Here is a 15,586-nt window from a genome sequence, read left to right on the forward strand (position 1 = left end):
CCTGCTCACTGCACCAGCGTGTCCCATCACTACCTGCCTGCTCAACTTCAAAGACCAAAGTGTGGCCCGGGGAAAGGCCCCTTGGTGCATAACAGCAATACCATTGCCGTCTATGCCGATTTCACAATTGTGGTTCAAGAAGTTCACCGGGCGTTGCAATCAGTAAAAAATAGATGGGTTTGCAATATGGCATGCTCTACCACGCTTATCTCAGGATCATAGCGTGGCAAGGCCCACATCCTCAAACCCCTATGCAAGCAATGACATCTCTGAGCCAATCAGAGGCTCAGGGGTGTTGGCACTCTGGGAAGCCATTGACCTGTACTCCTCCGTTGCGCCACACCTCTTCCCCTGAAGATCGTGTGGGGCATTAGGTCATTTATATTTCTGACATGGAATGTGAGAGTATTGAATAATCTATGCAAAATGCGCCAGTTATAGGGTGTACGACATTCACATAATTTGCTTTCGCATGATCTACACAGAAGTACAGCAAAATTACACATATTTTCGCCTAATTCTGCAAAAAGGCAAATCCGTAATTTCACACTTTAATTTAGCAGGAAATGCTTCCTGGCGTCATTTTTTGGTGGAGGGACGCATTTAAACAAAAGCACTGTGCACAACAGCTTTTTGCATTCTGTTGTTTGCACACAATGTGGTACCCATTGCAGTCAATTTTTACTGTGAATGATGCGTAATTAGGCAAAGTGGTGCTATCTTGGGAATTCTGCGTAATAAGCCTAACGTGAAAATTCGCAAATGAAGCCCGGAGTTTTAAAATGTTGCTCAGGCTTAGCTAGCTTTTAGCATACCTGGACAGACATGAAGTAGGAATTGTTCTATTGCAGGTAACACAATTAACTAATACATGCGCATCTAGGTTTGTAATGCGCTGGTGCATATAACTATGCTGCATCATCCCTGCCATTTGCATGAGTGGGTGATCATATTGGTCAGGGGATGGGGTGCGATTTCATCTATCCTGCTCCATATCTGTGTGCTAAAGATACAGTGGCTTACCCTACAGCTGCTTGGCACAAACATCTCTGCCGGACCCAACTAAACTGTATGTGTTCCCATTGGCTTCCTAGCGATCATCCCAGGTTAACATTGACACAGCAAGCCAGGGTGGTCCAGCGGTTGTAGTCTCCTGAGTGGATCACACTGGGCAGTGTGCTTTTATGATGGACATTTCATTGATCTCCAGCTCCTCGCTTTTAAGCCTTTCTATACTGCTCCAGATGCGCTTTTGTACCTGAGGCTAAGGCGGCGCGTAAAAGTCAGTTTCCAGAATTTCCAAGCCAACCGACAGAGTTTTAACCGCTCACTATGTTACTCTCCTCACCTACTAATAAGGGCGCTTTTAGGATGCTCTTCAGAAGGAGGTCCAGTGGTTGTTCCAATTTTGAAAGATAATTGATTAGATAAGATAAGAGTTATATACCGAATAGGAGGGCATCCCATTGCATTATAAATTATTAGTCAATGTAGAATGATGCTCAAGTACCCCCAGAATTATACTCTTCAAGTTCCTTCCTTCATAAACTATCACACACCATCACACCGGCAGAGTTGTGATTTAATTACTGATGCAAGGCAGGCTTCTGACCTTTAGCATGGCTCTAGCCTCAGATATATAAATAATGGGACGCAGTGACCCCTTCTATTTCCCATGGGTTGGAACTCCTGTCCCATTGAACCATAGGCCCTGTTGGGGCTAGTTAGAGAGATGCCACAGGGGATGCATAGAGTCTCAGCAGTTGCCCTCTTGCTAGCCAATCAGGGGGTTTCTAGACATTGGGTTAGGAGTGGCTCACGGCCGTATGAGGGCTGGCTTAAGTTAACCTATTGCAATGAGCAGTTGGAACAAAATGAGAAATTCATGCCATAGACATCTAGACCTAAAGATATCTGGTGGTCCCTGCAAATATTTTTTCTGGGCACTGGGAGGGTTGCTGGGACTTGAAACATGCATCCTGTTCCTTGATGCTTAAAGTCAATATATATGCTTCTATAAAATGATATGCTATACTCTCTGTGTGTCTAATGACTTCTAAGATGTTCACATTTGTCCTCTCACATAAAGTTGTTTACATACCTGACCGCTATAGTCGATAATCAATGTATGCTGTCTATGTACCTTAATGTGACTGATTATGCTAACCATCATTTAAAACCTATACCCTCAGGATTGAAATGTTACAGTTAGTTGTACTATATGATAAAAAATCTAATCAAATTGACATTGTGCCATCTGCTACTCTATAGGGCAGGAGATAGGGTGCTGCTTTCCACAGATATATGAACCGACGAATGCAATTGACAGGTACATGAGCTAGATTTGAACGTCACAGCAGGCAAAGCATATACAGTCCTCTGAAATGTAAGGCTAAACTATAGAAAGGTTCTCAGGTTTAGTAATATTGGCAAAAAATTGAGTAGGTCTGAGACAGGAGAAGCTTGTTTACCCAGGACTTTCACCTCTGGTTGGTTTGTGTGCGATGGAACATTTCCATTAGGAGAGAACATGTGTAGGAGGGCCCATGTGTATCCATAGGGCACATAAGAGGGTACATGCAGGAGGGACTCAGGATCCACTACTGTGTGCAAGGCCTCTTGCAGGCCTAAGTTCAGATGCCCGCGGAGGATGAAAGTTCTGTGAGAGAGAGGGAGCAGCTTTTAGAAGACAAGTCAACAGGCAAGATCCATGCACATTCAACAGGCAGCTAACAAGGGCAGCGATGGTATTTGCACAAGGGCTCAGGTTTGTCACCCCGCCCGCTGAGAGACGCGCAAGAAAAATAAAATGGCAATGAAATTAATTACCATTTTAGTTTTTACTGTTGTGCATGCTGCAGCAGCCAGCCTGCCCCAAGCCCACATGCATGCGGGACATGTCCACTGCTGACGATTGGCAGCAGAGACAGGAGTAGTGGCTGGCTGGATGCTCCAAAGTGCGCATGTCACTTTGGCCAGCTGTCTTGCGCCAGCCAAATTAAAATGCGCACATTCAAGCTTTCCACTCAGCTGGCTTAGACAGCTGGATGGAGATAAAGCACTCGCTTACATGGCCTGAAGGAGTGTCCAGCCACTCTCCTCCATCCAATCCTGCCACTGGTCACATGCTGGCTTCCAGCAAGAGAGCAGCACCAGGATTGGTTAGGGGAATTGAGGAGACAGAGTAGAACACTGCGCAAAGAGGACGCCGGAGTCGTGCAGCAAGCAAGTCAACCCACCACCAATTTGCCTGCCCCACCCCCACTCTTCCTAAAGTCCGCCGCTGGACAAGGCTTAGCATGGCAAAGTGTGAGACCAACATAAAAAACTTTAGTTGGTGTGCAAATCATTCTGAACTGTGCTGTGATAAAGGGCCATATGTATCAACACATTTCCCCATAGACACAGAATGGGCAAAACCCTTTGATACATCTGGCCGATAGCTAGCTTTATTGCGTAGTTTGTGTACTTTCCAGCTCTGATCTGTTATCAACTGAAGACCGGCAAATTGTTATCTTACACCACGCATTAGTCATACCCTTGACCTTTCATTTTGATTAGTTCATTGACTTGTTATCAGAGACCTGAATGTAATTGCTGGCTTTTAGCTTAAATGAGCACTGTCTACCTGCCTTCAGCCTGTCTGCAGTGGTGAGTATAACCTTGGAGTCTCAGAAGACTAGCAAAGTGGTTCGAATAATTAGTCTTCAAAGGGTGATCCCCTCAAAACAAATGAGCTCAATATTAGACTAAAGTCTCCCCCCACTCAAGGTCAAGTAACACTGACTTTTTTACAGTTTTTAAACTGAACATTTCTTTTCTTCAAATTCCTTGCACTTGCCTACATATAACGTATATCCGATTCTGGTTAAACTCTTGTTTTTCACTTGCAGGGGGGTAAATAAATACCTATTGTTTAATGGTATTCTCAAGAAAAAAATGTTTTTGCTCGTTGCCAATTTCTTCAGCATAATGTGCTAAACATGAAGGGGCCTAGTCACAAAATGTATTTTGTAGTACGTTTTTGGTAGTGCTATAATAGTACCACTAAAGTACTATAAAATGCTATTCAAAAGCCTACAATTGTAATTCTCCACCTCCCCTATCTTTACTGTGAGGCGATTCTCACACAAACGAGTTTTACTACTCAATAGTAAACGTGGGAAAGTACAGGGAGTGGCTAGAAAAAGGGGCATACTTACCACTGAATGAGAGAGCTCTAGGGAGGAGTAAGGAGGGGTTTAGGGAGGTTAAGGACCGGACAAGCACTCACCAAAAAAAGAGTAAGGGCATTACTATCCATAAAATGCACTTTTAAAGTTACTACAGCAAAAAAAGGACCCAAAATAGTAGTAAATTACTCCAACTCAGAGCTAGATTAAGTGGAACCCCAGCAACTAGTACTGCAACACCCTCCCATTTAAAATAATGCAGTAGAGACATGAAATAAAAACCAAAATAATGTTAAACAAAATGAAATTACTCAGAATATTAAAAACATAAATAAGTATAATGTAACATAAAAAAATCTGGAAATAAAATGTATCCATTATTTAATTATAATATATTTTAATAAACTTTTGAATTCATAACATTGTTTTACTTTTGCTTTTATTCAGATATAATTAAATACTTTAAATTAACTATGTTAATCACTTCTGCAGGTTCCTATGTCTGCCCCCCTTCCTGCCGTGAGTGTTTTACCCAGTAATTGTTTCCCTGATCTAGTTTCTTGTTTCTTGTCTTTTACCTATATTTCTTTTTGTCACATGCTGCTTGTACTGTGACTTCTTTGTCCTCACTGCTTTTGTTGTCATATTCTGCTGCACTTGTGAGTGACTACTTTGTTCGATTCTTCTTTTTATTTGCTTCCTTTCCCCACTCTGCCTGTTCGCTTCCCAACGTTTCTCTCTCCTGTCTCCCACAGGCCCCGCCCACCCCCTCCCAGTGACCCTCCCAGGACCCACTTAATATAGGGTGACCAACTGGCATTGGTGCAAATTCAGGACGGTGAGTGTAAAAATTCAGGACAAAGGGTCAAAATTCAGGACACAAATTCAGGACAGGAGGTCAAAATTCAGGACAAAACTTCAGGACAATTGATAAGTTTTACAGACACATCAGAGGTCGCGTGATTGTATATCAGTAAGCCCAGTCATTTCTAGGCATATTCAGCCATTTGCAAACCTATCAATCATGTATCCTTCCATCTTTCATTTCACTCATCCATCCTTTCACTCATCCATCCATTATCCATCCATCCGCCCTTTCACCCTATCCATCTGTACACTCAGTCATTCACTCTTCTACCCATCCATCCATTCACTCATCCATCCAGCGATTTACCCTTTCACCCATCCAGCCATCCTTTCACTTACTCATCCATCCACCCAGTCACTGATCCTTCCACCCATCCACCCTTTAAGTCATCCATCATCCTCCCTTTCTCTCTCCATCGACTCTTTCACTTAGCAATACTTCCTTCCTTCCATCCATCTATCCACCCACCCTCCTTCCATACATCCATCCATCCACCCACCCATCCATCCATCCATCTACTCATCCGCTCATGAATCCATCCATTGACCCTATCACTCATTCATCCTTTCTCTCATCCATTTATCCTTTCACTCCTTCACTGGTCTATTCATCACTTTGTCTATCTGCCTTCCCTTTCACTCACTCATCCATCCTTACATCCACCCTTTCACTCATCCGTCCATCCATTCGCCCTTGCACTTATCAATTCATCAATCCATCCATCATTTCACTCATCTATCCACCCACTCACTCATCATCCACCTTTTCACTCATCCATACTTTCACTCATCCATCCACCCTTTTACCCATCCAGCTACCCTTCCACCCATGCATCCAGCTATTTCCGTTTTCTCTCTTCCATCCTTCCACTCACTCATCAATCCATCCATCCCCTCCCATTATCCATCTATTCAATCTTTCATTCATCCATTCACCCTTTCACTAATTCATCCAGCCATCCCTTCACTTACTCACTTGCCCACCTTTTCATATTAATTTTGAGCTGAGCCTTTTTGAGAGGAGGCCAATCAAGAACTTCACCCTCGCTGCAGGAGACATTCCAGGACTGGGACAGAAGCCACCCATGGCAGAGACAGGATCCACTACAGGAGGGGACAGGAGCCACCACAGGCGGGGGGGAGGGACAGGAGCCACCACATTGGGGGACAAGAGCCCTCACTGGAGGTGGAACAGGATCCACCAGGGTGGACACAGGGGTGGGTATGCAGTATTCTAGTGTCATCTTGGTCTCTTCCAGGGTGGGGGAGGGCTCCATACCCCCTCCTGGACAAGACAACGAGAAGACAGGCTCTGTTTCCAAAATGTTAGTTTTGCCCCCCTCCCCCCACACTGATGTACAGTACTTACAGGAGATGCTCCAAGAGAACTGATTTAACTGATTGTCCTCCATACTTTGTTAATCAGTGTGAGTGTGATTGTGCCATTTCTCTATTTTATTACAATATAGACTGCATGTTTGAAGAATCGAGGTTTGTTTACAGTTTAGTGACAGTATTTAAGCTCTGTGAAGTGAACCAGTGCTGCCTGGATGTAACCAGGGCCGGTTCTAGGATATTTGGATCCCTGGGCAGAAAGGGAATGTCTCACACCAATTGAAGATACAAGACGCATTCAGTGCTGTTTGCATCTGAATAGATGCCCCTGCTCCGAAGCTGCCGCCCCTCCCTCTGTCACCTTCAAGCACCTCTTAACAGCTCATCAAGGGCTGGAGGTGTGAGGGTTGCCATCCCGCTGTGCCTTGCCAATGCTGATGGGTATCTGAGCTTTTGTACTGCCTCGGAGTCTGTTACACCCGACCTTAGCAGCATCGCAGTCAAGAAGGGAGGTGGGGGCCAGCTGTGCCGGTTGTGCGACCAGTTAAAATTACGGACAAATGGCGTCCGTTAAACAATCCTTCAAGGACAACGGACAGACGGCTGAAATTACGGACTGTCTGTGAAATTTACAGACGGTTGGTCACCCTAACTTAATAGCGGTTGCAGCACATTGAGCAGGCCCCCGTGTCTGCTGCCCCATGCTGCCTCAAGTGTTTTGCTTAGTAATTGTTTCCCTGATATTGTTTCTGGTTTCTTGTCTTTTGCCTTTATTGCTTTTTAGGTCTCGTCTATGCAGTGCGCATGCGCTGCTTAGGAGGACCTTTAGCCGTCACTCTGGTCATTTTCAAGCACACACTCATGCTTGTGGCAGCATCCACCTTGCGGGAGTGAGCAGGGGCGCTCCACAAGCATGAGTGCTGTGCAGGAAAATGAGCAGACTGCGTTCGCTCGCACGCAGCACTCCCGGTCTCTCTCTCTCTCTCTCGCTCTTGCTCTCTCTCTCTCCTCTCGCTTTCTCTCTCTCTCTTTCTCTCAGTCTCTCCCGCTCTCTTTCTCTCTCTCGCTCTCTCTCTCTCCTTCTTCCTCTCTCGCTCTCTCTCTCGCTCTCTCTCTTTCTCACTCTTTCCCTTTCCATCTCTCTCTCGCTCCCTCCCGCTCCCTGCTGGCAACTGTACGTTCATGCTGCTGGTGCTGGTTAATCAGACGTCGCTGGTTGCCCTCAGAGTTCACATCTCCCAAAAAACAAAACAAAACCCTGCAGAAGACGGTTCCTCTTTTGCTAAACAAAGAAGCATCAGTATTGCTTGTTGTTGTTTCGGCCTTCATTTCCATTTCCACCCCTCCTCCGGAGATAAGAGACCCTCACAGTCACACGTTTGCAGTTTACTCACCGTTTGTGGGAAGCAACTTGACGGACCAAAAAGTGAGTGGTGCAGTTCCTTCAGGACGGAAGAGAATGTGCACAGTTGTCGAAGGGGTGGGCGTTGGGCAATCCTGCGTCGATTGCAAGCAGCTTGTCCGCCTTTACCTAATCTTTTCTCATAAAGTTTCACCCCCATGGATTTCATTCGGCTGCCCATTCAGAATCACTCGACATTACCCTTCTTTGAGACTCAAAGGTCAATTAAATGAAATGTTGTGGCCACTGGTTTAAGTGGAGTGGGTCCCTCTGGTTCTTAGCCCGCCAGTCATTAAAAACTGACATTGTAATAGGCCCCTGTTGGGTCCTCGTTCACTTAATGCTACAGCCAAGATACTCCTCGATTTTTGAACAATAACTGTACAAACATTAAGGCATAACATCTCAAGGATGCAGGACCTGTTTACGATTCAATTGTTTTACTTGATCATGCATTGTTTGAGCGTTTGCTTTTTCCAGGATATTGTTTCTATAGTATTTTTTCGTGCAGCCTCTTTCGTTTTGTCTAACCTTTGCTAATAGGCCCTTATATTTTTGCACTTTAGTGGAAGTGGAAACATTCTCAGGCTTAAAGGCAGTCAGAAGTGTCTTACTCACCATTAAGATAGGAAAGGAAGAAACTTACAGAGCATATTAATCAGAAATAAATGACCATGCCACTGTAGAAAGGTCTTTGTGCTCTGTACAGTTTCCCAATTGTTGTAATAAAAGTCATTATTACAGCTACACACGCGAAACAAAGCCTGAATTCTTCTATTTTGCCTTTGAGGAATGGGCCAAATTGAAGCAATATTCTTTTTCCACACAAAATGATAACACAATGTCTTTTCTCACAGTTACAATTTGTATGTGTGTGTTGTAAAAACATCTGCCTTCTCCCCGTTGCGGGAAGCACCCCTTACATCGGATACATCGCATCGCGCTGACATTGCAACGCGGCCATTACATCGTGCCCGTCATCACATCGCATGTCATCAGGACGCATGCAAGTACATCACATTAGCTAATACATCGTTAACGATGACATCGAATTTTGTTCAAATGGGAAGCACATTAAAACGGGAAGCAGCGCATATGAAGCGCATATGAAGAACAAAGTTTTACTTCAAAAGAAGAATGTTTTAATTCAAATGGGAAGCAAGCACAAAAAAAGGACATTAAAACGTGAAGCAATGTTTTTTTAAGTAATTGCGATATGCGCACAATGACACTGCAACAACAGGTGGACTAAGTTATGTTATGTTATGTTATGTTATTTATTTTCTTGTATAGCGCAACGGTTACTCAAAAAGAGTGTCCCGGCGCTTTAGGTAAGGTGAACAGGTTTCAAGAATAACACATTCAGAATAACACAACACAGATAAAAACAGTTAAGAAGTCAACAGAAAAAACGGAGCTACTGGCAGACCTATTGAGAAAACAGCCAGGTTTTGAGGCCTCTTCTAAAATCAAGAAGAGTAGTCGCCCCCCGCAAAGGGAGCGGTAGTGAATTCCACATCTGTGGAGCCAGCAGACTAAAGGAGCGGCCCCCTAGGCGAGCCCTCTTCACGCGCGGAACAGCCGCAAGAAGTAAAGATTCCGACCTCAACGAGCGAATAGGGTGGTAAAAAGTAAGTCTCTTTTGAAGATGTTTAGCTCCCACAGCATGGAGAGCTTTGTAGGCCAAGGTCAGAGCCTTAAAGGCAATCCGTTTGCGGATGGGTAGCCAGTGTAGCGTCACCAACAACCCAGAGGCGCTGGTGCGTCTACTTAGGCCAAAGATGGCCCTGGCCGCCGCGTTCTGTGCAACTTGAAGCCTCTGCAGCAAATACTCTGGCAGGCCCAAGTACAGACTGTTGGCGTAATCCAACCTGGAGCCTATCAGGGCTTGCACCGTCAGCCTCTTGTGCTCTTCAGACAATAGAGGCAGAAACTTCCGCAACATTTTTAACAGGCCGAAGCAGGTGCCGGTTACCCCCAGGATCTGGGCTTTCATCGTCAGCCCCTTGTCCATCTTAACCCCCAAGTTTTTAGCCATGGGAGAAGAGCCGGACGGAGGGAACATGTCGATGGGCCACCAGGCCTGCCAACTGGGCTCCGTATCGCACCCGAAGAAGAGTACCTCCGATTTATCGGAATTGCACTTGAGGCTGTGCAGTTGGAACCATGCGAACACAGCCCCAAGGCAATTCTGGATACTCTCCCCATCAAAGTCAGCGCCCCTCTCACATGAGAAGAGGAGCTGGGTGTCGTCGGCATACGACACAATCCGGGCACCAAATGACTCCGCCACCGCCGCCAAAGGGGTCATATAGATATTGAAGAGGGTCGGGCTCAATATAGAGCCCTGAGGGACCCCGACTCCCAGAGGCGGCATTACAGCGGTGTCAGATGATGTCCAGATCGTTTGCCGGCGGCCGGCCAGGAAGGAAGAAAACCATTTGAGCACCGTCCCCCGCAGGCCAATCTCAAAGAGTCTTGCGAGCAGGCCCTCATGGGGGACGGTGTCAAAAGCCGCCGACAAGTCCAACAACACCAGCATGACTTTGCCCCCGGAATTAAACACACCTTTAATGGTTTCCGAGACCTCCAGGAGCGCGGTCTCGGTGCTGCGGTTGGAACGGAAGCCTGACTGGGAGTCGTGTAGGATCTCGTGGGACTCCAGAAAATTGGAGAGCACCGACTGAACGTGCTTTTCCAAAATTTTTACAAAAGCCGGCAGCAGCGAAATTGGCCTGTAATTGGCTGGGGCTTTCGGGTCAAGACCCGGCTTTTTAAGCAACGGGATGACCATTGCCTGCTTCCATGCTGGCGGCACCTTTCCCGAGCTCAGCGAAAGGTTGAGAAGAGGGTGAGCCAGCGGATTGACCACCTCCGCCAATTTACCCAGGAGCTTAGCTGGGCAGGGGTCAAGCGGAGACCCAGATTTTAAGTTGCTCATGAGCGCTAGGGAAGCGGAGGCTGACAGAGATGGAAACTCAGCCAATATGGCGCCCTGTATGACTGGGGAAGGCGTACCGGCCTCGGGCACCGGCAGCGTGACCGGTCCACTCGAAAGAAAGGAGTCCTGGATGAGTTTGATCTTGCCTGTAAAAAAACACGCAAGATCCGCCGCCCAGGATTCTACGGGGCCCTCTTCCGAGGAGGTAGTCCGAGGTGAGATGAATTCTCGAACGATAGTAAAAATCTCCTTACTGGAGTTCGAAGCTGCTTCGATTCTCCCCGCGAAATAGGCTTTCTTTTCGAGGCGGATGTCTCGGTGGTAAGCTTTAACCACCGCCTTATAGGCAGACCTGTCCTTGCTGTCATAATGTGCCCGCCAGGCCCTTTCGGCTACTTTGCACTGCTGCCGCATAGCCCACAGAGCCGTGGTAAACCAAGGGGCCGACACCCGCTTAGGTGTCGGGCGGGGGGGCAGAACAGGGGCCAGGTCATTAAGCCTCTCCGTCAGCCATTTTTGCAGGGCCTCCAAGTTTCTTTCTAACTCGCCTAACGGAAACATAGACAGACTTTGGTGCTGACAGACACGGTTCGCGCTGGCATATGAAGCGCATATGAAGAATGTTTACTTAACGTTTATCTAAGTAATATTTAATTAATGTTTATTTAAGTAATTGCAATATGCGCAATTTAAAGCATACAATGTTCAATATGCTCAATGTGATCAATATGATAAAATTACTTCAAATGGGAAGCGAGCACATTGCAATATGCGCACAATTACATAACAAGCAAAGCTGCGCATATAAAGCATACCATGCTCAATATGCTCAATGTTTTTTTTAAGTAATTGCGATATGCGCACAAGGACACTGCAACAACTTTTTGATTAACGGAAACATAGACAGGCTTTGCACTGTAACTGTACCTTATAAGGAATAGATGTACCTTTCCCGGCCTAGCTGCGGGACACAATCTCACACAGACTGAGCAGTTCTAAGCTAAAATTTATTGTGAAAAGTGCGTCTGGCTGTGCTTCCTAGTCTATTCCAAACGCATCATATGGCACACTTGAAGTATGTGGACGGCATCTGACTCAGAACTAGGAACAATAGTTACTTAAAGTTATACGCTTCAGGAAAGTAAACATTTATTGCTTACAAATAAAAAACTTTTAACCCATTTCAAGACAGTATGTAAAATTTACGATACTAGCAACAACAAAATTGCCATTATTTTATCTAGGGCTATACCCAAACACACAGATATCCGGGTACGGGGCAATACACCATATATTTACATAAATAAAACACATACACAGTATGCAGCCTTAAAAGATACCAGTCACAGGCCTGTGTAACAAACAGATCCAAGGTCGCGAGGATGCACAAGGCGACAGAATTGTGTCGGGTTCGTAGAAGGCAGCGGCTCCGTAGGGCCAGTTCTATAGCCGTGCAGGTAGTGGCCTCCAGTATCATCAATCCCAGAGCGCTAGGTTCGTGGGTGTGCATATAGTGGCTCGTCAGTGACTGGTTCCTATGCATGCACAGGTGACACCGCTGTGCCAGGTTCGTAGAAGGCAGTCACCCCGCAGTGCCAGGTCTGTGGGTGTACAAGCAGTGGTCCCAGAGCACCAATTCCACAGAGCCAGGTTAGTGAGTATGCGCGCAATGGTTCACGCACAGATGCAATGACTGCACCCAGGGATGACCGGGCCAAGCACAACAGTTCAAGTCCTCCCGGCGCCCTCAAACCTGCTCCCGGGCCCCCCGGTCCTCGCGCGCCGCCCTGCAGCCGTGGGAGATCAGTAACCTAACACTACATTACGTTTCCAGCGAAGCACAGTGGAATCTCGCGGAAAACGCAGCTGCGACGTTTGCAGAGTGACCCGTGACAGAGCCTAGAAGTGGCATACGAAGAAAGAGCGGATTGTTAAAGGCATGACACAGCCTCATGCCATTCAGCACTTGTGCACATTCTCAATGCAGTCATCTCGGATCAAAAACATCCTCCCCAGGGTAAGAGGTCATGACCAGCTTCACCCAGGCATAGTCCTGTTTTTTTCTTTACTTTTTCCCTTTCCTCGGGTTTAAATCTAAGATTTTATTTTTTATGAGAATGAGACTGCACCTTATGAACGCCGGGTGCCGTTGCTTGGAGGGTAGATAACTCTGTGAAACATCGCGTTGTCATGTCGCGCGATGTAATGTCGCCGATGTGATACGCGATCCTAGGCCACGGGCGCATTTGCGTTGCAAAGACGTGCGATGAAAAAATGGCCGATGTAAGTGTCATTGCGATGTATTGGCCGCGATGCGAACGGCCGCGAGGAGTTGGATTGCGATGGATCGTCATACAACCCCCGTTGCTTACCTTTTGCATCAGTTAGCACTCTGAATTGGCCAGTTACATTAAGTCCCAATTTAATGAAAAACATTAGTAGAAAGTACACAATTGGATTCAGCCTTACTGCTGGCAGTTATGCAAACCACGTCCGTGTCCGCTCTCTCTTCCTTTTATTAGTATGTGTCACAACTCTGATATTTACTGTGGAATGTGCGTGGGAATCTTAAGATTTTGTATTTGGAATGCAGTCATACAGAAATTGGAGTCAAAATAAGTGTGTAACATAATCCCATGTGCTATGTATAACAAGGATGTTGCAAGCTTTTACACTTTTGAGAAATGTTCAGAAGAAGCGGGTTTCCATTTAAAATAATCACAGCAAAGTATTAACAAGCATTGGCATAGCCAATAGGTCTTGCCTTTGGGGCCTTATAAGTATTTGATTGGGCAGCACAATATCCTAGGTGCAACATCAACTCTTGCATGGCTAAATACTTACAATGTCCCAAAGCCGAGACCTATTGGCTATGCCAATGGTTGTTTTTACATGCTGCTTGTACTGTGACTTCTTTGCCCTCATTGCTTTTGTTGTCATATTCTGCGACACTTGTGATTTACTACTTTGTTTGATTCTTTTGTTTATTTGCATCTTTCCCCCTTCCGCCACCCCCTCGCTTCCAACCATTTCTCCTGCCCACGTCCCTTCAGCCCTGCAAACTGCATCTCAGCGACCCTCCTACCTCCCAGGACCTACTTGATGGAGGTCGTAGTTTGACCCCATTGAGCAGGTCACAGTGTCTGCTCCCCCTTTCTCCCTAAAGTGTTCTTCCTAGTAATTGCTTCCCACAGGGCTCCAAGCCCTGGACCCCAGATGCCGCAACAAACACTGCTGCATTGCATATCCCTGATCAATGGTAGGACCTTTTACCTGCTGCAGCTGCCTCTTCACCTTCAACTCAGGACCTCCCGTCCTCATGGCAACACTTGTCACACCCACCTCACTTCCCACGACCAACCCAGAACTACTTTGCTGCCTCCTACTTAAAGCTCGATCACTCTGCAAACATGCCACTGAAACCTGGGGCTCAATCAACACCCTTACCCCCGATGTTATCTTCATCATAGAGAACTGGCTCAACCCCTCCTCCACTCCTGACATCACCACTGCAACACCTGACTTCTACAAAATGTTACAGCGGGACCGCAACAACAAACACAGAGGATGCATCGCCATCATCCACAAAGAAACCATCCGTTTCACCACCACCGAAGAGGACAACACACCGTTAATGGATTACCTCAAATTCCAACCCCAAACCAGTGGCAAAATCACAATCATGGGCACACTCCCATACAGACCCATCAGGACCATCTTCTGCAATGCCATCCCCATATTCATTGCCCCACTCACCATTGAGTCCAAGCACTATGTCTTCCTCTGTGAACTCAACTTTCACCTCGATGACCCCAAAGAGGCAAACTCCACTGGCCTCCTGGAAAGCATGAGCAACATCGGCCTCACCCAACTGGTCACTAACCCCATACACAGCATAGGACACATGCTTAGCTTAATCTTCACTGCCAGCAATGGAGTAAAGTACAGCCATATCACCAAACTCACTTGGAGCGACCACATCATTATCCACTTCCCCATCGCAAGATCCCCATGCACCACCGCCAGGCCTCCCAGGTCCTCCATCCACAGTTGGATTAAAGTGACAAAGACCTAATGGACAGATGCCCTCGACACCACACAGCTTGGCTCCGCAATCAACCTTGAACCGGCCATCCAGAATTTCTCTGCCTGGATCACCAACTGCATCAACAGAGTCACTGCCATCACGCCAGGAAAGACCACCAAACAGACCAGTTGGTATACACCAGAGCTCAGGACATTGAAACACAACTGCAAACAGATAGAAAGAGGTGGGCTACTGTTAGAAATAGGGGTCTCTAGTTGGCAAGGGCTTGCACCTTTGTCCAAGTAGGTACCCTTCTTCCTAGTCAGTATAAGGGAGTTACACTCCTAAAATAACCTCTGCTCACCCCCTTGGTAGCTTGGCACCAGCAGTCAGGCTTATCTTAGAGGCAGTGTGTAAAGCATTTGCACATAACCAACAGTATAAGCACTACAAAAGGACACCGCACCAGTTTAGAAAAATAGCCAACATTTTTATATACAAGCCCAAAAACGATAAGAATCCACAATACAGTACTTAAAAATCTACAACTATCAAAATACGCTTTAAAAACAGTTCCTTGATGTCGATTGCTCAGTCCGGGGCTATCACGGCGTCGTGAGCAAACAAATCCAAACAATTTAGGCTGGTCACGGTGTCGCAGACCAGCTACGATGTCGGGAAGACCCGCAAACAGCACCTGTTAGAGATGCAGGGCGCCAAGGCCCTTGAAGTCACTGCAGGTCGATCTCCTTTCAGTTGGGATCTGGAGCGCTGGCGTTGGCAGGCATCGGGTACTGCGGTGCGAAGTGCAGCGGTGTGGCGTCCGGTGACCTCAGGTCACA

This window comes from Lissotriton vulgaris, chromosome 3_1 (assembly GCF_964263255.1).
Source record: "Lissotriton vulgaris chromosome 3_1, aLisVul1.2, whole genome shotgun sequence".
Taxonomy (NCBI): Eukaryota; Metazoa; Chordata; class Amphibia; order Caudata; family Salamandridae; genus Lissotriton; species Lissotriton vulgaris.